A 27,135-nucleotide genomic window follows, 5' to 3' on the forward strand; every position below is an offset into this window, starting at 1 on the left:
TTGCTTATTTTTTCCTATATTATGCTTTTAAAAAAATAGCATGGAGAAACATTACATTTACAATACAGATCCTTTCTGACTGGTAATTGACAGATAACTGGTTGCTTGAATGCCAAGATAAGTACTGGTATCTAAATTTCATTGACTCTATTTTCATATTTCTCTTCTGTGACAACAACAACAAAAAAAAAAGAACATTAGGAAAAAGAACCTGAGAGATCTCTTCATATGTTTTTTATAACCTTATAGTGTGAATACACTGTGCCAGACTGCTTATGCAAAACCACAGCAAAGCAATCAATACTAAGAAGCGCTTAGGTGTAAGAATTTTATTAGTAAAAAAATCCAAGTGGAATTTTAGGCAGGTATAGGATTTATTGTACTCTGGGGGCCAAATCCCAAGAACTCTGTGGCACGGTTTTAGCTGACTGCTGTGTGGTTGGCCTCAGCCTCCCTGATGTGGAATTGCCTTAGAACAGCACAAAAGCTAGTGCTGACAGCAAGGGAACATTGAAACAGAAGCAGCATGAAAAAATATGAGTCCTTCCTATTCAGCAAGTATTAGCAGTAAATCTTCAACTGAAATGGATTTCTGCCAAGATGTCTCAGCTAAAACCAGTACTTGAAAATGTAATTTTAATACTGCATTACATTCAGGAGTCTGAAACAGTTTAGTGTTGGTTGCTCCTTTCAGTGGTAAATTTTCTTAATAGCTGCCCCACCGTGGCATCTGCAATAGCACAGTGCTTTCATGTTCCAGAGAGGAAAGTATTCTGGTGTCTTCAGTATCAGTGCGGTCACTGTACTCTGTTATTAAGCTCAAATTATTGCACATTCCTTACGATGTGAAATGGTCATTAGGTAAAATCTAACCTGACAGGGAGTATTTTACAAAACCATTTCATCACTGCAGTCAAAGAATATCTAAGAAAAAGAGAGAATGATAGCACATGGATATTACTTCATTTCTTGCATTCTCTGTGTGAGAATGCTACTATCCTTTGGAGGCTTGAATGGATTGCAGCACTTACTGCTGTTAAAAATCTAGAGAGGAAAAATGAATAGAGCTGTCTTCACTTGGTCAGTACTTGCTAAATTACGAGTCATGTTATAAAGTACTGAACCCTGGGGAAAGTGCAAATCTTGACATTTTGCCTGGATCTCTGAAAAAGTTGCTAGTTTTGTAGTCTTTGTTTTCACAGGACTTGCCAAACACAATTTTGACAAAAGCTAGTCACTACTTAGAATCGTAGAATCATAGAACAGTTAGGGTTGGAAAGGACCTTAAGATTATCAAGTTCCAATCCCCCTTCCATGGGCAGGGACACCTCGCTCTAAACCATATCACCCGAGGCCTCGTCCAACCTGGACTTGAACACTGCCAGGGATGGAGTATTCACAACCTCCTTGGGCGACCTATTCCAGTGCCTCACCACCCTAACAGGAAAGAATTTCCTCCTTATATCCAATCTAATCTTCCCCTGTTTAAGTTTTAACCCATTACCCCTTGTCCTGTCACTACAGTCCCTAATGAAGAGTCCACCCCCAGCATCCCTATAAGCCCCCTTCAGATACTGGAAGGCTGCTATGAGGTCTCCATGCAGCCTTCTCTTCTCCAGGCTGAGCAGTCCCAACTTTCTCAGCCTATCTTCATATGGGAAGTGCTCCAGTCCCCTGATCATTCTCGTGGCCCTCCTCTGGACTTCTTCCAACAGTTCCATGTCCTTTTTATGTTGAGGACACCAGAACTGCACACAATACTCCAAGTGAGGTCTCACAAGAGTGAAATAAAGGTGCAGGATCACCTCCTTCAACCTGCTGGTCACACTCCTTTTGATGCAGCCCAGGATACAGTTGGCTTTCTGGGCTGCAAGCGCACACTGCTGGCTCATGTTCATTTTCTCATCAACCAGCACGCCCAAGTCCTTCTCCACAGGGCTGCTCTGAATCCCTTCTCTGCCCAGCCTGTAGCTGTGTTTGGGATTGCTCCGACCCAGGTGTAGGACCTTGCACTTGGCATGGTTAAACTTCATGAGGTTGGCATCAGCCCACCTCACAAGCGTGTCAAGGTCCCTCTGGATGGCATTCCTTCCCTCCAGTGTATCAACTGAACCACACAGCTTGGTGTCATCGGCAAACTTGCTGAGGGCGCACTCAATCCCACTGTCCATGTCAGCGACAAAGATGTTGAACAAGATTGGTCCCAACACTGATCCCTGAGGGACACCACTCGTTACAGGTCTCCAGCTGGACATTGAGTCATTGACCACAACTCTTTGTGTGTGGCCATCCAGCCAGTTCTTTATTCACCGAGTGGCCCATCCATCAAATTTATGTCTCTCCAATTTAGAGACAAGAAGTATGTGTGGGACAGTGTCAAACCCTTTACACAAATTCAGGTAGATGGCATCAACTGCTTTACCACTGTCCATCAGTTCTGTAGCTCCATCATAAAAGGCCACCAAATCGGTCAGGCAGGATTTCCCCTTAGTGAAGCCATGTTGGCTGTCACCAAGCACCTTGTTGTTTTTCATGTGCCTTAGCATGCCTTCCAGAAGAATCTGCTCCAAGATTTTGCCAGCCACAGAGGTGAGACTGATTGGTCTGTAATTGCCCGGGTCATCCATTTTCCCCTTCTTGAAAATGGGGGTTATATTTCTCTTTTTCCAGTCGTCGGGATCTTCACCTGACTGCCATGATTTTTCAAATATGATGGCCAGTGTCTTAGCAACTTCATTTGCCAGCTCCTTCAGGACCCGCGGATGGATTTCATCAGGACCCATGAACTTGTGCACATTCAGATTTTTAAGATGGTCTCGAACCAATTCCTCTCCTACAGTGGGCCCAAGGTCTTCGTTCTCACAGCCCCTGCATCTGCCTTCCAAGTCTTGGGTGGTGCAGTCAGAGCCTTTGCTAGAGAAGACCGAGGCAAAGAAGTCATTCAGAACCTCTTGTTTCTTTCTTGTTTCTTTGATTCTGCTATAGATAAACATATAGAGAATGTTTGGAATCAGCCATTTTGCTAGTAAGTAGAAAGTTGCGGCATCAAGCATTACCATTCAGCTGATAACAATTCACAGTTGAAACCTGTGTTCTTTGAAAGAGCACATAAAAGTCATTAAAGGTTATATAATTTGTCAAAAAACTGTGGAAGAGAATAAATTTCTAAAGAGCAGATACATTTTGAAATGTAATCATTGGCCCAGATTCTGTCCATCCCATACAATCCTGCAGGGTCCTGATGACAGGTATAAATCAATGGATGAAGTATTCTGCACTTCTTTGTTCATCAGAAGGAGGTGTGGGTGGAGGGTGAGCCTTGCACGTCATGGAGGTTTGGTAGCCTGGTAGCCTATGCAATCTGAAAGCATTCTCTATTGTGTGAATACAGGCAGAATAGTACTTATACCCGCAAGCAGGACTGCTTAATCTTCAGCCCACAGAGATTTGAAAAACAGGATAAAATGAGGAAAATGGAGAAAATAAGGCAAAGGACATTAATAAGAGTTCTTTCCACCCTTCCCTGTATGAAGAGCGAGGAAATTAAACTAAACTGGACCCTTAATATTAGTTGTGGTGCATGAGCCAAAGGATTGTGCATTGAATCATAGAAATGTTTGAGTTGGAAGGGACTTTAAAGATTATCTAGTTCCAACACCCCTGTCATGGACAGAGACACATTCAACTAGACCAGATTGCTCAAGGCCCTATCCAACCTGGTCTTGAACACTTCCAGGGATGAGGCGTCCACAATTTCTCTGGCCAATCCATGCCAGTGTCTCACCACCTTTTAGTAAAGAATTTTTTTCCTAATGTCTAATCTGTGTCATCTGTCAGTTTAAAGCCATTCCCCCTTGTCCTATTACTTTATGCCCTTGTAAACAGTCCTTCTCCAGATTTCTTCTTGGCCCCCTTCAGATACTGGAAGGCTACTATGAGGTCTCCTGGAGCCTTCCTGTCTTCAGGCTGAACTGTTTCAGCCTGCCTGCATCACCACCTAAGTTTCTACTTTCGCATCTGCTTCTTACTCAAGCCCAAAGGATAAATTGCTTTTCGTGGACAATTATTTACAATTATCTGAACTTTAGTAACTTGTTCTCACATGCCACCTGAGCAGCTCCTGTAAGAGTCTCTACATGTACAGAACTAAGATTACTACTGCTACTGTTAACCCTAGCCGGCCCAGGATATGCAGATCATGCATCATTTGAGGCCCAAGGTGTAACAGACAAAGAGCATGGAGGTTGGCTAGACAGGTTTGATGTTGCTGAGGTGAATGAAAGGAGGGCACTAGAGTCCTACTTTTGGGAAATGGCTATTGGTAGAGAACAGGAGATCCTGTAGTTGAAAAAGAAATGGTTGGGGGATCTACATTTTTATAGATGAGAGTATGTGAAATAAGTGAGAAAGGATAGGGGCTTAGGATTAACATTCAGTTTAGGAACATGGAATTTGGTAGAAAATTCAGGAATTGAGAAGCTTGGATTTGGAGCTTAGAGAAGCATAATATGTAGAAGAATACTGAGAAAGATGGAGTATAAGACTAGAGTGTGGGTCTTCAGTGAAATCTTTTGTTAAAAATTCCTCTTCACATCATATCATCATATTGTATCATATCATGTAATATCATATCATCATGTCATGTCATGTCATATCATTCAGTACTGGTTGTTGCAACTAAAATTTAAATTTAATTAAATTGGACACTGGCTTAGTGCATGTTTTCTACATATACACACAGCTTGTCATAGAGTTAAAAGTGGCTTCAGCTTATAGTAAACATACAAATATCGACATTTAGTATCTAAAATAGACAACTTAGTGATAAATATTTAGAAAAGAATGAAAAATTTACATCAGAAGGTTTGCATCAGAAGGTCTGTCTTTCTGTCATTCATCAGACTTGCTCTCTCTCAAGAAACTATACAGGAATCAGACTGTATATTTTCTCTCTTTTAGCAGACTATGTTGGGTTTAATAGTCAGTCTTTCCTCTGAAGTCTCTTACAAGATCTGGAGTAGTTTAACATTTCATCCCTTAGATTTATTTTTCTTTCTCCTTAAGTAGGAAGAAGTCTAGCCAGCCTCTTGTTAGAATAAAGGTTCTTTCCCTTCCATAGATAAGGAAAACTCTTTATTGTAGTATTCATTATCCTTTAGAAGTTAATAAAGTAATAAGCAACTCTTTGCTTCAATTAAGTGTTAATACTCTGACCTCCATCCTCCTCTTTCAATAATTATTTGGCTTTTTTTAGTGGGGAAGGAACAGTTCATTGAACCTCACATTCTAAACATTTTTCCCTTACATTAAAAACATACATAATACAAATTGCTGCATATTTCCTGTATGCAGTGTATAATTGGATTTTGATTGAGATCAGATAAACAGAATTGAAATTACTAAGGGCAAAAACTCTATTAGGAGCGATTGAGCCCCAATATCTTCCTCTTGGCATGTTGTGAAACTGGCTTATATCCTCACTATTAATGAAAGGTTAAATAATCAGAGGAGTGTTCTTACTGTTAATCTATATGAGGATGACTGATTAGGTGAAACATATTATAGAGTCACAGGGTAGACTGGCATGTCTCTATCATGATACAGTCTGAAGGCTTCAAAATGTTATTTCTGGGCTTGAGTCAGATGTGACCTTGTTTATGATGACATCGGCTATAGATGTTAGGTATAAAAAAAGGTTATTTTTTCAGTGAAAGGACCCTCAGCTCAACCAGATTTTGGAATACAAATACAATGGTAAAATGAGTAGAACTTAACTTGATATAATTAAAATACTTCCTCTTTCAACATGGATGACAGGGAAGAATAGGGATTACAAGGAGATGTGATAGATAATATATGTATTATAGATATAGATAATACAGGTAGAGATGCAAAATCACTGTCCCTTTTTTATGTTCAGTGGGAAGAAGTTCAAAATAACACAGAAAGTTTGGATCAGAGCATCAGCGGTGACATACAACTAGAACAAGAACCAACGTGATATGATGTTTCTTCCAAGATTTTTTTTTTTTTACCTCATTTTGATAAATGCCCAGTAAAACATGTTTGGTAAAGGTTCCTTGGATTAAGGTAAACTGACAATGAGGGCAAAAACAGTGCTAGAAGGCTAAATCAATAAAATTGCATTTTGGAGAAAAGTCACTCTGTTAAAAAAAAAAAAAAAGAAAGAAAAAAGGGCAACAACAAGGTTTGACAAAGATACAGTGAAAAAAAATTCACAGTAAGTTAATACTGTCCAAGTAAAAGGGTAAGGTGAAAAGGGGTGGGGGGAGAGATATAAAGGCTGGCAAAAAGAAAGATTATGTTATAAAACGTGTGATAAGCACTTCAGCACTCATATTTCTGTTATAGATTAAAAAATAGACCTCAGATATTAAACAGGGCAAATCAAAGATATTTAGATGAAGCCTGGACATCTGAGTTGAAAGAGAATCCCATTATTAACTTAAATCATACAGAAATCATCAGGAATTCACATAAAAGGAATAGTACTATTGCTATACAGCACTTGAGTCAGGCTGCAGGAATTTTACATTGTAAAACATTTCATCTTCGACTTTCCCTCGAATTTGGGGCTCAAGGTTACAGAGGGACCAAGTCATCTCTTAATTCATAAGGGATACAATCTTAGTTTCTATTCACAACAGTTTCCCTAAATGAAAGCAAGGTTTCTCATACAACTAAGATTATAAGGTGCTGAGGCTATAATAACGTGAAATATTACAGGGTTGTGGTAAAGTAATGGAAGGTGGCAATGCTGATAAAGTATCCCAAGAGTTCAATTGCTTGCTGTCTAGGGACCCCAAAAGAGGAAAAATTAAGTTAATAGTGTTGCAGTGGTTTATAGCACAGACATTAGAGGAGGACCAACCTTGGTGAGCATTTGGTATTAATTAGAATGAAAAGTAGTATACAAGGACTCAGTCATTAGCAAAATGTTTTTTGCTCAGACTTTAGGTCAAGACACAAAAGCAGTTACCACTTGATTAAAATAGCAATGATAATGAAATAGGTATTCCATAGCAGTTATTGCACACATGTATGTTTCTCATATAGGAGAGTTTAAAGACCTTTTCTGAGGAAATTTCTGAAAGATGCATTTGTACAGTTATTATGTGAGGAACAGTAATAACTCAAAAGCCATTGAATTGTTCTGTTTTGTTTTGTTTTCCTTCAGTTAGATGAATTGAATTTAGCATAAATAAACATAATTCATTTACTTGGTGAAAAACTTTAACTATCAACTGCAGTAAATACCAGAATTGAAGATGCCTCAGGCCAACATATATTATGTCCTTGCATCTAGAAACATTCAAACAAATGCAGTCATGGGTTTTCACTATGTACTCAAATAACAAATACCAACCCCACAATAGGTTACTGTTCCTCTTACCTACAACATTAACAAGATGGATAAAATACTGTTATTTAAAAAACATGTTCAAGGTAAACTATTTCAAAGAAATCCAGTGGTGATCCTATGCTATGGGTTAGAAATCGGGTAACTTCTTAGCAGGCAAAAAACTTCAGTCTGGGAGAATTTCACTTTGAGAATACTGATGGCATCAGTTCTGCATTTTACTATAATTATTTAGTAGGCTTGTTGTTCCTGATGACTGGATAATTTCAGAGATTAGCAGGTCATTTGTAACCATGGAAATCATGTTGCCTGCATATCTAATAGACTAATTTCCACATGAAGAAAGGCAGTAGTTCTGTTTATTTACTTGCTTGTTAAATGCTATTTTGAACTACCTTGTTTTCCTCAGGGGAATTGTCACTCCGTTCCTAAAAAAAAAAAACCAAAAAACCAACAAAACAACAAAAAACAGAAAAGCCAATCTAAATCCTTACACAGCTACAATAAATACACACTTTCCTATACTTTCAGTAAATATATATTTGACCATGTTTCTATAGTCACACCTAGTTTTGATTCTTTTACTTTTTAGGTAGAGACTTGAAGTGTGTGAAGATTACATATTTTAAAGGAAATCTGTAGGATTTCAAGATTTCCGGTTGCTAACCTCAGTATCTAAGGGTATGGATTAACGATTGAGCCAGGAAAGCTTAATGGTGGTTAAAACTCACTAGCTAACTGATTGTATATGTATGTTCCCTATTCTGTCCCATCTGTGGGACAAAACATTCAAACTATCTTCATTTCAAGATAGTAAAGTACTACCAATCTAAAAAAATCTTCAGAAAAGGTACGAACCTGGGGAGATAATGGAGCTTCTGGATTACTCCATATATACCAGAGGTGAATAGTAGTGTCAAGCTCTTAGCTCAAATTACAGTAATGCAGATTTTTTTTTCAGAATAGGAAATACATGGTACAAAGCCTGGGTTATAGACATTTTAAATTGTGGGTTGTTTTGGGGTTGTTTTTTTTCTTTTCTTTGTTATACTAAAGGATTATTATTTTAAAGATATCTGGGATCTCAAAGCATTTGCTCTTATGTTACTTGATGTACCCAGGATTCAAAGGATCTATGTTTATGTACAAGATGTATGTCATATTTATGAAGTACTGCTCAAGCAGACACGTTTCAATAGGTGACAGAAAACACAAGTCACAAGGTAACTCAGCTATCTGTTAAGGGTTTTCTCCACTTTCACAACTACAACATTGTTTTCCTAACTTAGGCTCAAATCTTTCTTAAGAATACCCTAACAGATTCCCATCAGATTAAACTCAAAAAATATTCCTTCTGTCACTGTTTTAGCTAAAATCTGATCATTTTTTCATAGTACTTGCTTGACTTGAAGTTCATGTCATGGCCAGTTGACAACTAGCTGTCTTCACCTTCACTAAGCTCAAAGCTGTCTACATGGTCTTATCAATCACTTGATAAAATAATCATACTCTGTTGACATCTTAATTATTTTAATAGGCAAATTACACAGCAGTATGATGTTGAAACAGTAAATTAAAAATGTTTTCCAAAACTCACTTACAAAACTTTACCAGTTGTATGAGCACTTGAGAAGCAGAAGAGGAACTTGAGGAAATATTAGTTACTTACTCGGTTTTAATCACAAAGAAATGGTATCAAAATTATCATTTCCAGGCAATCAGCTTAACATATATAATAGAGAAATCAAAAATAGTGTCATATAGAAACGAACCACTTACTCTTAACCAAATAAACTAAGAATACATTACCTGCTTCATCAATATCTCTGTATAAGAAGGAATAAACATCACTGTTTAAACGTTAAACATCAAATGCTTCTCGAGTACACTTGTTCATTCTATCAAAAAACCTTAATAACATATTTTCATCTCTGTTGTGCTGTAGTAATCGTGTACTTTTCATACATCTACAATACAGCCAGGTAGTACCAGATGAGACCTCACCAGCCACTATATTGCAACAAATGTAGTGACTGCAAAACAAGAGTAGTTTTGAGTTTCCTGCTTTGAAAAATGTCACTGAGGAGAAATCACATAGTATATCTGTGATGGTAATAAAGTTCGTTTTTACAAACAACATTAAGCAATGGCCACAAATTTTAGTTAAACATGAAAAAAATTATGCTAAGTTTCATAAAAATTTTCAAAAAAAATATCAATTCAAAATCAATGACCTGTTTATACTCTTGAAGGCACTGTGGGGTTGCCTCACTGACAATTTAACTACTTTGCACTCCTGGCGTTAAAAAAAAATAATTACTTCTTTCATTAGTCTTCTTGCAATATGAGATCTTCAAATTACATTTGTAATTGTATTTTTGAATGCCATATCATTTCGTCAAAATTGGATAAAGGAAAAATATCTCTTACAATATTCATAGGGATATGTTCAGATTTTTACAAATGTCCACAAAATAGTAGCCTACACTAAAACTGTCTCTTTTTTTTCTATTAGACATCTAAATATGGGGCAATCGAATGCAAGGCTGAATTAGTGATGTATGACTACCCAATCAAAATAGATCAAAATATTTTCTACCATTAAAAATGGAAAACAGCTATGATCAACTGGCATAACTTCATTCATGTAAAAGTTCAAGTCACCTTAGCTCCTTTTATAATTGACATAAAATGAAGGGACTTTCAGAGAATGATTCATCTTTCTGTAGAAACTGTCTTATGGTGGAAAAGATTCATGCCATATTTCTTTCTGCAGCTAGAAAGGGACTCCAAAGACCTAAATTATTCTACACACCTGAGAAAGGAATCATCTAAGTAATCTAAGTGGAAAACATTCACAGTATAGGCATTTTCCTGTGAAGCAGCCATCTAAAATCCCTTTACATTCAAGACAGTTCTATGACAATTAGACTGAATCATTTTAGTCATCTACAGTAGATGAGAAATTATTCATGTCCTGATCTTTCTATTGCAGGTATAAAAAGAACTTGGATAATGAGTCCAGATAAAGATGTCTAAAGCTGACTAAGGAAATTTCTGTCCTTAGCTTTGTTAAAGTTAGATGAGCTGATGCAATCACCTTTTTTCTATCTCTAAGGTTATAAAACACAATTGTAAGTTGCCTAGCTATGTACATGACATCCCATTTGAGCCATATAGGAAAAACTGGTATTTTTTTTACGCTTACACAGTGAATTCTGAAAGAAGAGGGATAGGCAAAGTCAGTGAGATTTAAGGTTATCCATGGTGGCTGCTTAGACTCCAACCTTGGCTGCTCAATCCTGCATTTATAATCAAACTGGACAAAGGCCTGAGTAATTTGGTCTCACTTCAGATCTGACTGTGTTTTGAGCAGAAGGATGAACTAGTCATCATGAGGTCCTTTCTTGCCTGAACAATACTGTGATCCTATGATCCTATGCAAGAAGATAAGTGAGCTCAGAGACCAAGTGATGAGGCTTCTAGAGAATACGTAAGACTGACGTGCCACTTCAGGTTCTGCAGAAGTTGGATGCCTCTTTGGATGCTGGGATCATACGTAGTCTATTATTATCATTCCACAGCTTGTATTTCTGTCTTTCCTGTTATTGTATTACTCTGAGGAACAGATGATTTCCTTTCCTCCTCTTTCTCTCTCCGCAGCCTATTACAGTAGCTACTACTAAATGTCTTCTCTCCCAAAATTTTCCTGAGAGCCTCCACAGCAGCCAGTGTTCTCCTGCGGGTTAAAAAAGGCGAATGAAGGTACTGAGATCTGCGTGATGCAAAACAGAACTGAAAGCAGTGTCAACCCCATGGTATGATCCACTGACATGTTCAACTTAATATCCATCTCAAGTGTTCAGTGTGCTTTGTATATAAGGAAAAGGGATGAGTAGTCAGTCAGTATTTTCATAATCTCTGCATCATAATATTATTTGCTTATATTATTCATTTGCATGTAATATTAATAGTGATTTTTAAATTATGCTGCATTTCATAAGTATGAAGGACATGTAAATTTTTTCCCTCCAATCTATGTTCTTGAATAAAATTATACTCCCAAGACTTGAATTTACATTCAGTCCTCGGAAAAAATAAAAATAGTCTTTACATATTTTAAGGAATAGTTAAAGATTTTAACAGATTTCACTCTTCAGTATACCTCTGCTGGGCCAGCTCCCACTTTTAAACACATATACTGTTTCTCTTCCCTTAATATTCACATAATATCATAGCAGAAGCTGCAGCAGATATATCATGCAGCATTATTGCCACTTTGAAAATCAAGTCCTATGTATTACTCTTTCCTCAGCTCAATTAGTAAGTGAATTCAGAAATTAGTAAGTTAAAATGAGTTGAATTCCTTATTAAAAAAGAGATCCTATTTAATTTTTGTGACAGATTTGCTATTACATGCAGAAATTGCTTATCATTTTTTGAAAACTTTTTTTTAACCTCACACTGCTTCTTATACATGGAGTGATCTCTAGACACCTTTAGAAAGATACCCATTATTATTATTAGTAGTAGCAGTAGTAGTATACAGGTTGCATATAAGTGTGTCAAAAGAACTTTGACAGTTTATACCTCTTAGACAAGAGATAACTTCAGTCGTAAATAATTTAGGTGTGCTAGGCCTAACAGATCTTCTGAAAGACAAAAAAATCCAGTTACATGTTTCATCTTTTGCTGTTTGACCCACTTGACACCATTGCCTTGCTCTGTAATGTCTTTATGGTCTTTTCACCATCTTTGTTCACAGGTTAGTACCTAACAAAGTAAGAGCATGCAGTGACAATAATATTTTTAAATTCCATTTCTGTTCTTACCAGTGAACGTCTTGTGTTAAATGTCGCAGAAAGGGATTATCTGCACACTTTCATCAAAAGAATTGTAAGAACTATTTTAAACTTTTATGCAACAAAATAAATCCATTCCTAATATTTTAGATATTTAAAACTATTATTTGTTAATTGTCATGAAATGTGCCTTTCTAATGATTTGTGACTTGCTCTGTGACCTGTATTCTCTTTGATGGCTCAAATGGAGAAAACAGTAGAATCCAAAATGAAAAGACAGCAAAGAACAAAAGAAACCTAAAACAAAAACAAGGCCAAACTCTAAACCAGCAAAGAAACAATGGGCATTCAAGGGAAAAAATATACACAATTACCTGGAAAAAAAATGGAATTTAATATTACATTTTAGGAAAGTATTAACATATTACCTACCTCCACCATACATTCTAGATGGGTATCTGAAGCATTATAGTGAAAATAAAAGTGTGTTTTGTTTCATATTATGAAATAAATCAAAATGAACGCACAGTTTTCTGATGTCAGAAGAATAACAAAAAAGAATTAGTGAGTTACAATAATGGCTTGAAATTTCAAGGTTTTTTTACAGAAAAGAATGTCTGTTTTCCTTTAAGAGCCTGATAAGCTGACCTATTATCCATAATGGAAAAAGATGAGGTTTTCATTTGATTGACTGAGTTAATGAGAACAATAATAGTAATAGAAAATGTACTGTGTGTCTTAAGCAGTTCTACTTTTCTGTATACTGTCTAGTGTACTTTATGCTAGTAATAATCACTTAAAAGACATAATACTGGCTTGTTCGTATTAGTTCACATGTCACATGAATTCCTTCTTTGGTGTGTGCCCTGGGATACAGCTAGGAACTCTGATGGGATATTGGCATTTCGCATATGATCTTGCACACTGAAGGAGGTAGACTGAATTCAAACTTATTACACATTTGTTCAAGAGATAGCAACCCTCAAAAAACTGTATGATATGTTTTAGACTAGGTTCAGGATTGTTATTAAATGCTTTTAGGCTTCATCTGCACAGTAGGATCTCAGAAAACTTCCCACATCTTTTCACTTCCTTCCCTTTCCTCTTTCTCAGTATATTCAGATTTCTCCTGGAAGAAAACCATGAGTAGAAATAACAATTTCAACTTTAAAAGTTGCAACTACGTTGCTATGGGGTTAGGTTTCCAGAGACTGTAACTGTATGAATGCTCCACAGAGCACTTGACCCATTTTAGATGAACCTTCAAATTGCTACTCTGTGGACACAGTGATCAAAATAAATTCAAATTTTAGATCTTGTAGAAAAAAAAAGGCATTAAGAGAGTTCACTGAAAAGAGGAACTGCATAAAAGTGAGAAAGGTAATTACTATTAAATTGAAAGTGTAGAATGTGTGGTTCGTAAAATAGACTTCAATTTTGTGCGGAAAATAAGGCTCAAAAACTGGAAGTTGTATGCTAGTATAAAAGATGCAAGAGCATAAGACTGGCAACTCAAATTTAAAACCATAACAAGTCAGGTAAAAAAATAATATGTTAAGAATATGTATGTTAAAGGTATAAAGGCTATTAATAAAACCTTTTTCAAACAAATCAAAAGGAGAAGACTTCTCAGACAGTGAAAGGTATTAGCAGATGATAGAAGTTACGAGGAACACATATACAGGAAAGTTGTATGAAAAGACTGCAGAAAAGAGAAGTGAATTTCTGTAATTTCATTCAATTCAAAGGCAATCTGGAAGATTCCTACACCAGATCTTCATTTTACAGCATGAATTTGAGAAAACATTTCCAACTGAAGCTTTCATATGTGGGATAATATTTTTTTTATAGAAAAGGTCTAAATAAACATGTATGCTGACTAGGAATAAATAATTTTCAACAGACACTTAAAGAACTCTGATATGAAGCCAGAAGGATCTTTACTATCCTGTGTAACCTATTTCTTAAATCAATTCTTGCAGGTAGAGGAATGGAAGGTGGTAAATATGACAAAACATTTAAAATGGTTGTTGGTGGGAATTAATGATTTGACTGATATGCAGCAGTCTATGTAGTAAAATCTAAGTAAAGAAAATAATTAGTAAAGACACAGATAGATACACAGAATTGTTAATAAGTTAATATAGGTTTTGTGAAACATCATGCTTTACAAATATCTGCTTTTTCAAAGTGTCACTGAGTAGGTGGATAAGTATGGTCTAATTATATTTCTATTTTCAAAAAGCTTTCAACAAGCTCTCACATGAATTTCTTAAGTTTGGACCTTGGGTGCTCAGTATATGCATAAATGTTTGGAAACACGATAAATAGTGATGCAGTGATGTTTCCAAATAATTCAAATTTTAGTCCACATAGTCAAAGCCAAAGCTATCTGTAAAGAGCTCAAGAGGATTTCCTCACAGTGACTCAAAGATAAAATGGTATATGAAACGCAAAATTGGTAAGCATAGAATAACGTAAAGGGAAAACACACTACACACACACACAAACCCAATACAACCAACCAAAAAACCAAAACAAACAAACAAACCAGCCCACAAACCTGACTTGTACTAGAATAATCATAGTCTCTACAGGAAGAAGTTTCAATCAGTCTGCACAAGTCTCTGGGAAAATATGTTCAATATGCATAGGTAGCCAAAAAGCAAACAGTCTTGGGGAATATCCTGATGGAACAGAGACTAGAAAACTTCAATAAATAAATGCAATCTGTGGCATTAAAAAATATTGCCTGTGATTTAAAACCAGACTGGGACTGAACTAGAAAAAAGTTATGACAAATAATGCATAGATTCTCAGACATGTAATCACTCCTTTAAAAACTGCAACTGAACCCAGAAAGGTATAACTGAGGGAAAGTAGGGTAAAGACCTGTAACATTTCCAAAAAGAAGCAGTAAACATGGTTAGGAATAATCTTGTCTCCATTTCAACATTGGAACTATGGGCTGCCCCAAAAAAGCTTATCAGATATACAATAAACAAGCACTTCTTTTCTCACAGACCACATTACTACAGTGTTGAATTCTTTGCTACAGCCATTTTGTAAGTCAAAGCCACAACTACATTCCGAAAAGAGATTCAACAAATCCCTCCGGCACTTAAGCCTGTAGTGGATATTAAATACAACAGTTCAGGTGTACTTGTTAATGGAAATATTTAAATAGTTAATTACTAGAAACTGAGAGTTGACTGAGAGGAGGATCACCCATAGTTTGCTATATTTCTTAAGCACTGGTGTTTGACACCAATGACAGGATGCCAAAATATGTGGGACTTCTGTTTGACTCTATAGAGCAGTTCCTGCATTCTTCGTCTAATAAGAAATTTATAAATGAGGCAAGACTGAAAAGAAAGGGGTTAAACATAGAAAGCAAGTCAGTTTAAAAGATTGATACATGTTTTTTTAGCAGTTATGCACATGTGAGGACCCTAAGTCCTTGAGTTATTAAAGAATTTGAGCAAATAATCTAAAGTGATAAATCTAAGGTGATTAGCATACATTTAGACAGCTAACTTTTAAATATCATTACTGCATAAAACAAAGTCTATTCAGAAAACTTATGCCTTGAAAATGTGGTAGGGAAGATGGAGATAAACCTGATGTCAAGAGCATACTGAAACCCATGGAAACTAAGTATTATATGGATCCACACTGCTCTGACCCTTCAGTCTTCAGAGTCAGAGCTTTACACAATAGTAACCCTATGCAGGAATATAAAACACCAAACAAATGTCATGAATCATTTGTAGTCTTGGTTCTTCTGTTATTTGACATTATGAATGTCTGTTTCAAGACACTTGCTGAGACAGTGAAAGCAGAGGATCTTGTAGCATGGTCTTTTTCTTCCTGAGTATTGTTCAGCAGATCATGAATAATGGAAATTGGGATGACATAAGAAGGACAACAGAAGAAGAAATTGTTATTTCTAAATAAAGGAACTTTGGCAGAGTTGAAATTATCTGAACAAAACAATCAACATCTGGAAATTATGTGCAAACTATTTCTATCCCTTTCAAACACTGGATGTCGTAACTTTAAAAGTCAATAACCAGATATGCTTGCATTAAGAAAAATAGTAGTAAGTTATTTATTCAGTATGTGATAAGTTAGAAAAATGGAAGAAAACCCAACTGCGGGAATAATATTCAGGGTCTGAATTACGATTGCTCCAAGGTAGTAGATCATTCTCTTTCCTGACAAGATTGTTACCTATACAGTGTAAAATGAAGAAATAAAAAGATCCATTGCTCTTGCTACAATCATAGGGTCATCTGAATGTCAAAAAATTATTTCTCTAAGTATTCAGAACAGAATAAACTAAATTATTTGTATTCACAACACTGTAGTCACTTAAACTATTTCTTAACCTTGCTTTTGATTCTTTCACTGATGTACTGTTGGAAGACTGTAAAAAAAACTTCTATTTAATCAAGGCAGGAGTCATTTTTAAAGTGCAATGGTATGAAATGTGTTCTTCCAGCTTATAGTTAAATTCAGTCTTGGGAACGAGCAGTCCTAGAAACCACTGGGACACTACTTTGAGTGCTGCAGGTTTGACATTTCAGTAATGCACATTTTTCTTATCTCGTAAAGCAGTAAATTTTGAAAAATTAAACTCTGTCTCTTGCATGGCATATTGTCATGCCATGAATTACATTCTAGAACAGTGAGGCTTTGCATTAATAGTAATATTTCTAAGTGAATATAATTTAACCTGTCAACCCTGAGAGTGGGATAAGTTTGCTATTACTTTTACAATAATTACGGAACAGTATATGTTGGAAAACACCTCTAGAGGTCAGATAGTCCAGCACATCCAGTCAAAGCAGGGCTAACATCAGACATAGCACAATATGGCTGTGAGACAGTCTAGGTATCAGTTGCTTAATAAGCACATATGAAACCAGAATTATATTCTCTATAGCTATAGCTATAGCTATTATCTATACTAGTAAACTATGACATGGGTTTACACGTAGCATGCAGCATGGGTCCACAAAAATCCACACTGCTTCGCAGTTATCCCTTTGCCTGACACAGTTCTGACTCACACCAGTAAACACCCTTCTAAGCAAAAAGAAAAGATACAAAACAATAAATACATCCACACTAATGGCCAGGAGACTGCAGAGGCCAGGGAGTATTCCCAATAGATTGTAAAAATGAGGCAGCTCTCTTTGAGAGGGAAAAAGAATTTGACTCTATGGGTTTAAATTTTGTTGTGCAACTTGCTCTTGGGTTCAGAGCTTTTGGGTCTTTCCAGTCACCAGAATATAGCTGGTTTATCTCAAACAGCTGAATTATCTAACATGACAGTTCTTTCTCCCCATTATTAATCCTAATATTCTTCTATTTTATTAAACTAATGTGATTAATCACATGCTTGCTGACTTAGTGCATTTACTATGCAGCCTGAATAAAATTAGTACCGTTTTCCACACAGGTGTTTGGGTTTTTTGTGTATCTGCATATGTGTGTGCTGTAGATCTTCACTGCCATTTCTTTTTTTGCACTTTGTGAGAAAATAGTTGCAGTAGTTAATGTTGTTTGAGGAAAGGATAAATTTATTCTCAGTCTGACAAGATTCCTGTTTCCCCTTGTATAAGGACAGCTTTATCCGGACACAATACTTTGAATAACAGTTCTTTTAAAAGTAAAATTGTTTGCAATATATATAGGAGAAACACAAGGCCTTTCTACTCATATAACAAAAATTTCCCTATTTTCCCAGTGTCAAGGAAATCTTCCCTTCCAACCCTGTTCTGTCTATATCAGCACTACATTAACAGCACTGATACAAACTGTCCGAAGGAGAAATTGTAAACTTTCAAAATTAGAACTTAAAATAAATGTTTTAACTCAATTTTACATCTAGGCCAGAGAAAACTATCTCAACATTCTCATTTGCTGCCTGTAGCCCAGAGAATTGAAGATGAACCTGGACTCACTGAAGAAAGCTAAAGAAATGTGAAAGACTCAAATCTGAGTGCCTTTCTGAGCACTCTTCATTCCTACTGAAATACTAAGGACAACTACTATCATGTCTGTCACTAAAACCAATCACTTCCTTAGAAGTAAGATTCGACTGCGAGTCCAGGAGAAGTGGCTATAAAAACATGACTCTGGACAACCACTTGTCTCCCAGAAAAAAGGGGTTAAAACTTTAATATATCTTAATTTCCTTTTCTGAACAGTAGCACCTTCCTTCCTCAAAATCAGTAGGCAGAGCAAATAAACATTTACGCCAGGTGTCCACACTGACTTGGGAAGTCAGAAAGATAAAATTTCATGTGCTTACAAGGACATATTCTCAGCATTAGCAGAATGAAATAGAAACATCAGATAAGTGAAAACAGATGTGGTTAAAATATCAAGTGCAACAGATGTGTGGGTACATGGCAAGCTTTGGAAAAGTTGAACTTTGATCCAGGTTAGGTTGTAGGAATTTATGCTAATCAGGTAGAAACACTAATTTACTTGGATCACCTTTACTGTAATATGCTATTATGTATTGCTCTCAACGAGACTACCTCCTCTTAAATATTAACCACTTGAGTCGTGGCAGCATCTCAGCTGTGTATGCTTTATGGTGCACTCCTATAAACCTGCTCTCATGAACAGCCAGAGTGTTCAGTAAACCCTTTCTTGGTCACATTTCCAATTTTCATCCAATAGAAAACTGAAGCATCAGAGGAGAGGGGAGAATAATGTGTAACAAGATACCGGGCCTCACCTTGACATGCAGCCAGCATACATCCAGGCACCATGAAGCAGATCCATGTTCCACAGTTTTGATGTAGCTTATATTTTTTTATAGCTTCAATTTAAAAGCCAAATACTCTTCTTCAGTCTGTACAAGTTCTTCTAAACATATATTTAGATAGAAAATCTGACTTAATTGTGATGTCAGCGTTATGACTGCATTTTTCCACATACCTGTTGTGAATTTTGCTTAACCAAAGAGTACAGTTTTTATCTATGTCTGGTTTTAAAGTATCAGGACAACATGTCAACAGTGATAGTCCTGAGCATGTGCTCCTAAATGGCTGCTATATGTCTGCAGCAATTAAAGGAAGTGCTGTATTTCAGAGGTGCTCCGTGGTGTTCTCTCCACAGGGGACCAAAAAGCTCTCAGGTCTCACTGCAGTAGTAGATACCTATGTTCTTTTTTTGTGCCATGTAACATCTTTCTCCACACTCACCGTGCATGCCTATGTCCCTTGGGAGTAGCACTGGTTACTTAAAGACTCTGTTTCACCAATGGCTGGTAGGTGGTACACCCAGCTATGAATATTTGTGGTGTAAAAACTCCACAGCATGCTTGCCTCTTTGAGGCATAGCTCATTTGCCTCAAAATCAGGAGATAGACCTGTTTTTTGTAATTCCCAAGACTCCATGGATATGAAATTTCAGTTCTACCTTGTCTAGTAAAGGTCTTCTTTACTTTCTCATAGCAGAGGGAAGATCATTTTAGCAGGTGACATGTAATCCTCATATACACCATCTGGATAAGGCAACCTAGTCCACCACAGGTTTAAAATAAGCATGCTGTCCCTCTGCAACCAAGTGTTACACACAGCTGACACACACTGTAGTAACAGCACACTGTAATTTTCAAATACTGGATATTGATTTCTTGCTACCATTAAAAGTGTTTATTACATGAACATAATCACTCTTTATATCACTAAAGACAAGCCATTCAGATTTTAACAGAATTGAAATTCACACTAAATACATATTACTTATCTTATTATGACTTTTACTAGTCTTTGGCCCTGATCATAACCACTCGGGGAAAAAAGGTGCACCGATACCATTTTGACTCATGTCTTTATGTATTAGTTAGTAAAACTTTCTCTTTTTTTTTAGGTAAGACCTTATACTGAATGAAGCTGATGGAAGAACTCCTTCTGGTGCCCGTGTAGCACTTTAATAGTTCAGGTCTTTGTGCCCTACAGCTAAATAAAGCACTAACTTTTAAAAGAATTTCTGGTAGCTGCTTTTTCTTTTGCAGAGATAACACCTCACACAGTTGTGTTCAGAGATCAAGATTCCCTATTGGTTTTATGGGCTTTAAAATCATAATAGAATACCTTTATCTTATTACTCAGCTTAGAATCTTCTCATCCATCCCAACTGTTTTGGTATACACTTCAGTTATGCTTCCAAGTTTTTTAGTATTTTTACACCAAGTTGGACATCTTGCCCTCCGATTGTATCAACAAGGAAAGCTGCGCACTTCACTGGTGATAGGCAACATTTCTAGCAGGTTAATAGTGCCTTATTAATTTTATAGTAGTATCTATTTTAGTAATAATTTTGTCTTGTAATGCAATAGTATTGCATTTCAATAAACATTTAAATACTTTTAATAAATACCTTGTTGAATACAGATGTTTCTTTTCTGTGGCCATTCAAATATGATCCTTCTACAGACCCCAAAATATCCTGTTGTATTAAATGTTCTACTTCACTCTGTATATGTTTGAAGTTTGTGCAGCCAGTAACTATTTATTTGATAAAGAAAACATGCAAGTTCTTTCCATTGAGAATAAGAGCAGCCATGAGCGTGGCATTATCCAGTACGCCAAAGAGATTCAGAAATCACAGTGATGATGAACTCTTTGAACATATCAGGTCTTATTCTTCAGCAGTAAGCTTTTATTGAGCATGCAGGGGGATTGGAACTAGATGATACTTTCCAACCCTAACTATTCTATGATTCTATGTATAAACTCCATGTATGTATCCAACTAAGTTACATTTGAAATCAGTATTAGAGATAGCAAAAGAATAATTCTTAACACAAGAGAGAATGCCTGTAAAATGTGAAGTTGTTATGTCAATGCGTAGGGTATTTCAATGCATTAAAACATTTTTCTGGGTCAAGCAATATTTAATACAGCAAAATTTACTTTTCTCTCTCAGTTGATGGTCAGAACTATACTTTCATGCTCAAATTCTTCAGAAAATTTCATGAAGATGTTTACCATAATAATTTTCAGAACAAACAAAAAAAAAAAAGTCAAAGTTCATATAACAGACACAACTTTCCAAAACAGGGAGTATCAGGCAACTCTAAAAATAGAGAATGCTACTAGCTTTGCCTAGAATAACATGCCTGAAAGAAGAACACACATTTACACAGCTGGCTTTACATGACTCTCATTCATGCAATAAAACAAAAGGAAATTACCTCTTCTGAGGTTTTATTTTTTTATCAGGCACTCATTAAATAACAATTAGCTCAAAGTGTAAATGTGTATCATGAGTCATATCTATATATGCACACTTATCCTTTTTGAAAGAGCAATTGTCTCCCCGAGGTAATGTGGAACATCAGTGAGCTGTGCACTGCATTAACAATCTTAAAATTTAGTAGAGCCAGTTTCAGCAGCTGCATAACCTTTTTTTTTTGTCTTCAACCAATGTCAAAGAGGTCTTTCCTGTCTGGAGTGGATTGAAGCTGATTTTGGTTGGAAGCTGTTACCTGAACACTTAGATTTTATTTAGGACCACAAAAATGTCACAATTTCTGTCACATTTTCTTTCCGACTTCAATATTTCAGGGCCATTTCTTCTTGAAAGCTCGCTCTCTGACTCTCTTATTTATTTTTCAAAAAAAAAGAGTAATGAATAAATATCTCTGTAGCTGTCCCCTTATTCTAATTTTGATTTATGCAGACACTATCCAGGAAGATTCACAGTGCATCTTATTTAATTCTCCCATAGCAAGTCCAAAATGGAATTTAATTGTGTTTCTCTTATCTGTAACCTTTCTACTTCCTGGAGTTTTCTCCTTCCTTCAATATATTAGAATACATCCTCATTTTATTATGATGGTAATATCATTTATGTCTTCTTTGCTAATTATTCCATGCCTGTAGAAATGACAAGAGGTCTTTCTGCCAACAGCATTACATAAACACAAGACTTTTTTTCTAAAAGCATAGAAGAAACAGCAGTCAATCAAATATTGTTTTCATGAGAAATCCTTCTTCATTTTTCTACAATCCTTTATAGCCTTGTGAACAAGAAAAATAATACTGACTTTAAAGGCTGTAATTTAAAATATAATAAAAAACCCAAATGCAGTCTGAAACCTGACACTGCTTTACAATAATTTTTATTTAGGCAACTTCCCATTTCTTAGCTGTTGACTTACTCAGTGCAAAAAACTTATTACAACAGGAAATCACAAAACAGGCAAAAATACTGGTATATATATTTTGCTCCAAGATTTGAAAGAAAGTGAACTAAATTTCAGTTCATCGGTGACTATATACATGGTGGACTTACATGATTTTTCTTGTCCTGTTTATTTATAAAGATTCAACTTAGATTCTACCACATCTCCAAAAATAAATTAGAAGGAAAAAAAAGTTTTGTATGTGTGAGGCTTTTTCAGCCTCTGTGTCAGGCTGTCAAAATGCCCTCTCTGAAGATACAGGAGAGCCGACACGTGATTGTTGCCCTTACCTTTGTTGCTACTGACACTAGAGTCTGAACCCTCCTTGGAGACCTAAAAATAATTTTGATGTGACCGCCTGAGAAGTTACCACTGGTATTTTACAAATACTGCAAGGTCACAGATTTTGACCCATACAGAGCCAAGTAAACCTCTGGAGGGTGTTGTGTTTTATGGGGAAGATGTTTTTATTGATTTTCAAATTACACATTTTACTGCAACATTGAACAGAACAGTAGCCATAAAAAACAAAATTCAGATGACAGTAGCAAGAAAAGCAACAACAGCTCAAAATGTGTTTAAAACCTAAGTTTGGGATTTCTTTTTTCCCCAGATTCTTTTACACATTGTTTTTTAAAATCACAGCTGGAAGATAAAAGCAAAGATGAAAGAATGGGGAATAATGAGAAATCCTTACTTTTTAGCATATACAAATTTGTAAATTGGTAAAAACCCAAACAATAAAATGATATCCCTATACCTGCTTTACTCTATGTGGCATTTCGCATTACTTAAAAGGTCTGAAAGGGTTAATGCTAGTCCTTTAGCATAAATCCTAGTTTATACTTTAATAACAGTAAAGTTATACGCTTAATCTTATAATCTTTTTCTGTATTTCTGTTAAGACAATAATTTTCAAAACTATTTCCCAAAATAAGCACCAAAGTTATGCTCCTCATTAAATTTTAGAATACTTGTTCATTTCAAGTTTGTTCAGTTGGATAGTCAATGGCAGGAATTTTTAAAGCAATAACCTCTTATAAAGAGTGTTCCCAAGCACATTAATTCTGAGGCTGCAGTTTATCTGTAAAATAGGTCTTTGCACTTGTAGATATATATTAATGTCTGGGAAAGTAAACTGAGATTTTCAGAAATTACTTTTATTAATTTGAGAGAAATTAAGGTGAAAAAGGAAATGAGAGTTTTGCTCCTCACACATGCAGTGTCTGTGTTCTTCTAAGCAGGGACTTAGCACTGTGTCATAACACAGCTGTCTGTCTCAGCTTCTTTCTTATACAGGGATGCACAACACATTAAAAATAACAGATGAGATTTAAAAATTGATTAATGTTACAAGCTACTTTAAATACATATGGACAAATCTTTTCATTAGGTAGAACTAGTGTTAAAAGTCCACAGGTAAGATTTCCCAAAGTATTTCCCATTATTAGGTTATTGTTATTATTTTCCTGTTAATCCAATAAAAGCCTTTTTTTACTCCTGCAACAGATTTCCTTATTGTAGGAAGGATTAAAAAATTGTCACCCTAAGCACTAATGTGATACATCGTCAAAAAATCATAAGTATTTAGTTTTTGAAAAGTTGTCTTTCTTATGTTTTTTTTACCATGTTACAGTGTCAAAAGTAGGAACTTTCATATTCATCATGTTCTGTATGCATCAAGAGCAATTACATCATAATGGCTGTATTGTATCCAGCAAAATAATTGTGAAAATTTTTTCAGAACAGAAAAATTCCTGACACTATGTAATACCTTTCAATGAGAGAGACCTGAAAACTGGGGACTTGCAAAAATCCATAAATTCCATAATATTTTTTCAAGATACATTGAAAAACTTTTCTTTACAATAGAGTTTTTGAATAATGTTTTCTCCTTTTCCTGCCTTTAGTTTGTTTTGTCTCTCATTTTGGTACTGAAAAAGCAGACAAGAAAAAAAAAGTGTTGAGGATTTTTACATGTTCATTGTGTTAATTTGCTAGCTATTTTTAGTAAAGTGTTTGGTGGAAATTTTGCCTGTGCCTCTGAAATGTTTCAGTGTAGATGATATAAACTCAAAATGTTCTACACAATTTAAATGCTGTATGTTTTTATTAATAATTATTATTAGATATTAAACATAATTCAAATATTACATATTATCAAACGTTTACTATTGCATAGGAAGCTTGATTCTTAAGCATAAGCTTTTTACAGGGAGGAAAAAAAGAAATTACCCTCAAATGAAATAAATAATTTAGCTGATATTCATGAATTAAAAAAAAATATGCAGGTGGGTTTTTTTTACATCTGTTAATTCATTACAGTATGCTATTTCTCCATGTGCAAAGGATTACAAGAGATCACTTATTTTCAGAATTAACCACTAATATATTAGGCTTAAGGTGTATGATACTCAGTACCATTTTTGGAGTTTAACAGATTAACAAGAAAAAGAAAAGAAAGTCAAGTGAAATTCTCTAATGTATTTGTCAAAACCTGGGAAAGGACTAAAAAACTTGGGAATGCTGGCCCATAGCCCAGTACTCTAGACCACAAAATAAATACTGCACTTAATATATCTACTCTAGCCAAAGTGTTTTAATCTACATGACAGGGCTACCCAGAACTGACAGGATATTAATTTTAAAATTGATCCTCATTGGTCTTTTAGGAAACTATATATTAATTCTCCTGCAAACCATATAATGCACAATTTTAATCTTACATTTATATTTCATCATGCACACATTATTTCCTATAAAAAGATTATGGCATTGAGATGAGGACTGGGGGTTTCTGTAGTTCAGCATTGCTGCTGATAGTGAGGACCCTTCTCTAAACAGCTCTCCTTTATCTCCGTAAATAAGGAGAGAAAGGAAAGGTGGTGAAGGCAAGTGTGTGCAAGGCTGAAAGCTCAGCGGGAGGGCAAAGGCTGTCTGTAGCAGGCACTTCTCCATTCTTAGCATCTCCCAGCTGGGTAGCAAAGTCAACCAGCTCCCACAGCTGTGTGTGTTTCATTGGCTCCTTGCAGAAAGTCCACTCCTACCATGGAAAGATGTTAATAAAAAATTGTGATACTGAAATGAATTTGGCTCATTCTTAACCCTCAGTAATATAATCAGAGGTACCGCTAGTGTTCTGTGGATTGTAAGGCTATTGCTCATGTGTTTACTTTACAAAAAAAAACCCAAACCCTGAAGTGAGAGGAAAAATCAAATCCAAATAAATTAAGCTTCATGTAAGACTGGTATTGGTAGATACAATTAATTTTCATCTTCTACCAAAGAGATTAGAGTTCATATATCAAAGGTAATTGAAAGTCCATATTTGAAGGAAATAATTCCCTTCAGTTCAGAAGCAGGATTTACTTAACATACAGTGAATGAAGAAGTGGCACACCGAGTTTAGCTAATATAACAGCTTTATGCTTTTCATATATTTTTTCCACTGAAATTTCCCTCCCTCTTCCTGTGTTTGACATTTTAAGGAGTACATTTAGTTGAGTTTTTCAATGGGTCTCTATGGTAACAGCAAAAATGCCTAATCAAAAGACTTTACCTCCTCTGCTTTCTTGCCTGTTCACTCAGCAGAAGCTGCAAAGCAGAGAAGTGAAAAGCTCTGGTCGTTTTAAGTGCAACAGTAGTGCGCTATAAAGTAGAAAGGAATTATTTCAAGACTAGTAATGATCACACTGGTTTAAAGAAGAATTAACTGACAAGTAACAGCTTCAGCATGAAATAACTTTAGCTTCAAAATTAAATATTTTCCTTTGTACTAAACAGAGTAATTGATATTTTCTTTTAGATTAAACTGAAGAATCATTCTCTCAGTCTTTCAGCCAACACTGGACTCTACTGGAGTACAGCAGCAGGTGCAATATATTTAAGGTCTTTTTACTGTAAACACACGATGAAATGCCACTTTTCTGGCAATGTGTTCAGTAATAACCAGTGACTCCATTTTCACAGCTGTAAAATAAATAAATTTGTTAATAGATTGCCTGAAGCCAATAGAAAATGGAGATATCAGACAACATACACAGGATTAAACATTAGTGTCAGGAAACCATGGTAGCCTACTATCATCTATCAAAGGGATTTTAGTGAACAGATATTGCTGTAGCAAGACTGGCTTTTCCATCTATTATTGCTTCTTTCAGATGATACCAGAGGCTCATCTGAAATCTCCTAACATGTAACTGACTAGGGAAATTTGCATTTCCCATGGAAACTCTTTAGTTGCATAATATATATTTTAGAGGGTTATTCAGAATGATGTAGGACCCCCGTATTGTCAGAGCAGTGGAGTCAGGATGGAGTCTGACAGCATTTGCCCGCCAAGAAAGTCCTCAGGGGCCACATTCTTGCTACCCTGGCACAGCCATCCCAGCAGAGCAGGCTGGGAGGTGGACCACATCACGGGGCCATAGCAAGGCCCTGTTTGTGCCACCCAGTTACAGTATTTTGCTCTGCACAAAAAGCCCGGCATCAAAACATCGGCTCCATTTTACTATTCTAATGCACCCAGAGCAAATGTGGTTACTCATAGCTAAACTTTTTGAAGGTTAATAAAAAGTTGCTTTTACATGAAAAGACACTCGTAATTAATAGTCTTTTCAGCAACGTAGAAAGAAACTGCAACATTTTAGCGTGATTAAGAAAACTTTTATCTGGCATTTGATACGCAGTGAACAGCTTCTCAGAAACCTGTCATTTTCTTTCTAATCCTAACCACT

This window comes from Neopsephotus bourkii, unplaced genomic scaffold, assembly GCF_033783945.1.
Source record: "Neopsephotus bourkii isolate Nb327-2 ecotype Australia unplaced genomic scaffold, CSIRO-AGI_Nbou_v1 NB_398, whole genome shotgun sequence".
Lineage (NCBI taxonomy): Eukaryota > Metazoa > Chordata > Aves > Psittaciformes > Psittacidae > Neopsephotus > Neopsephotus bourkii.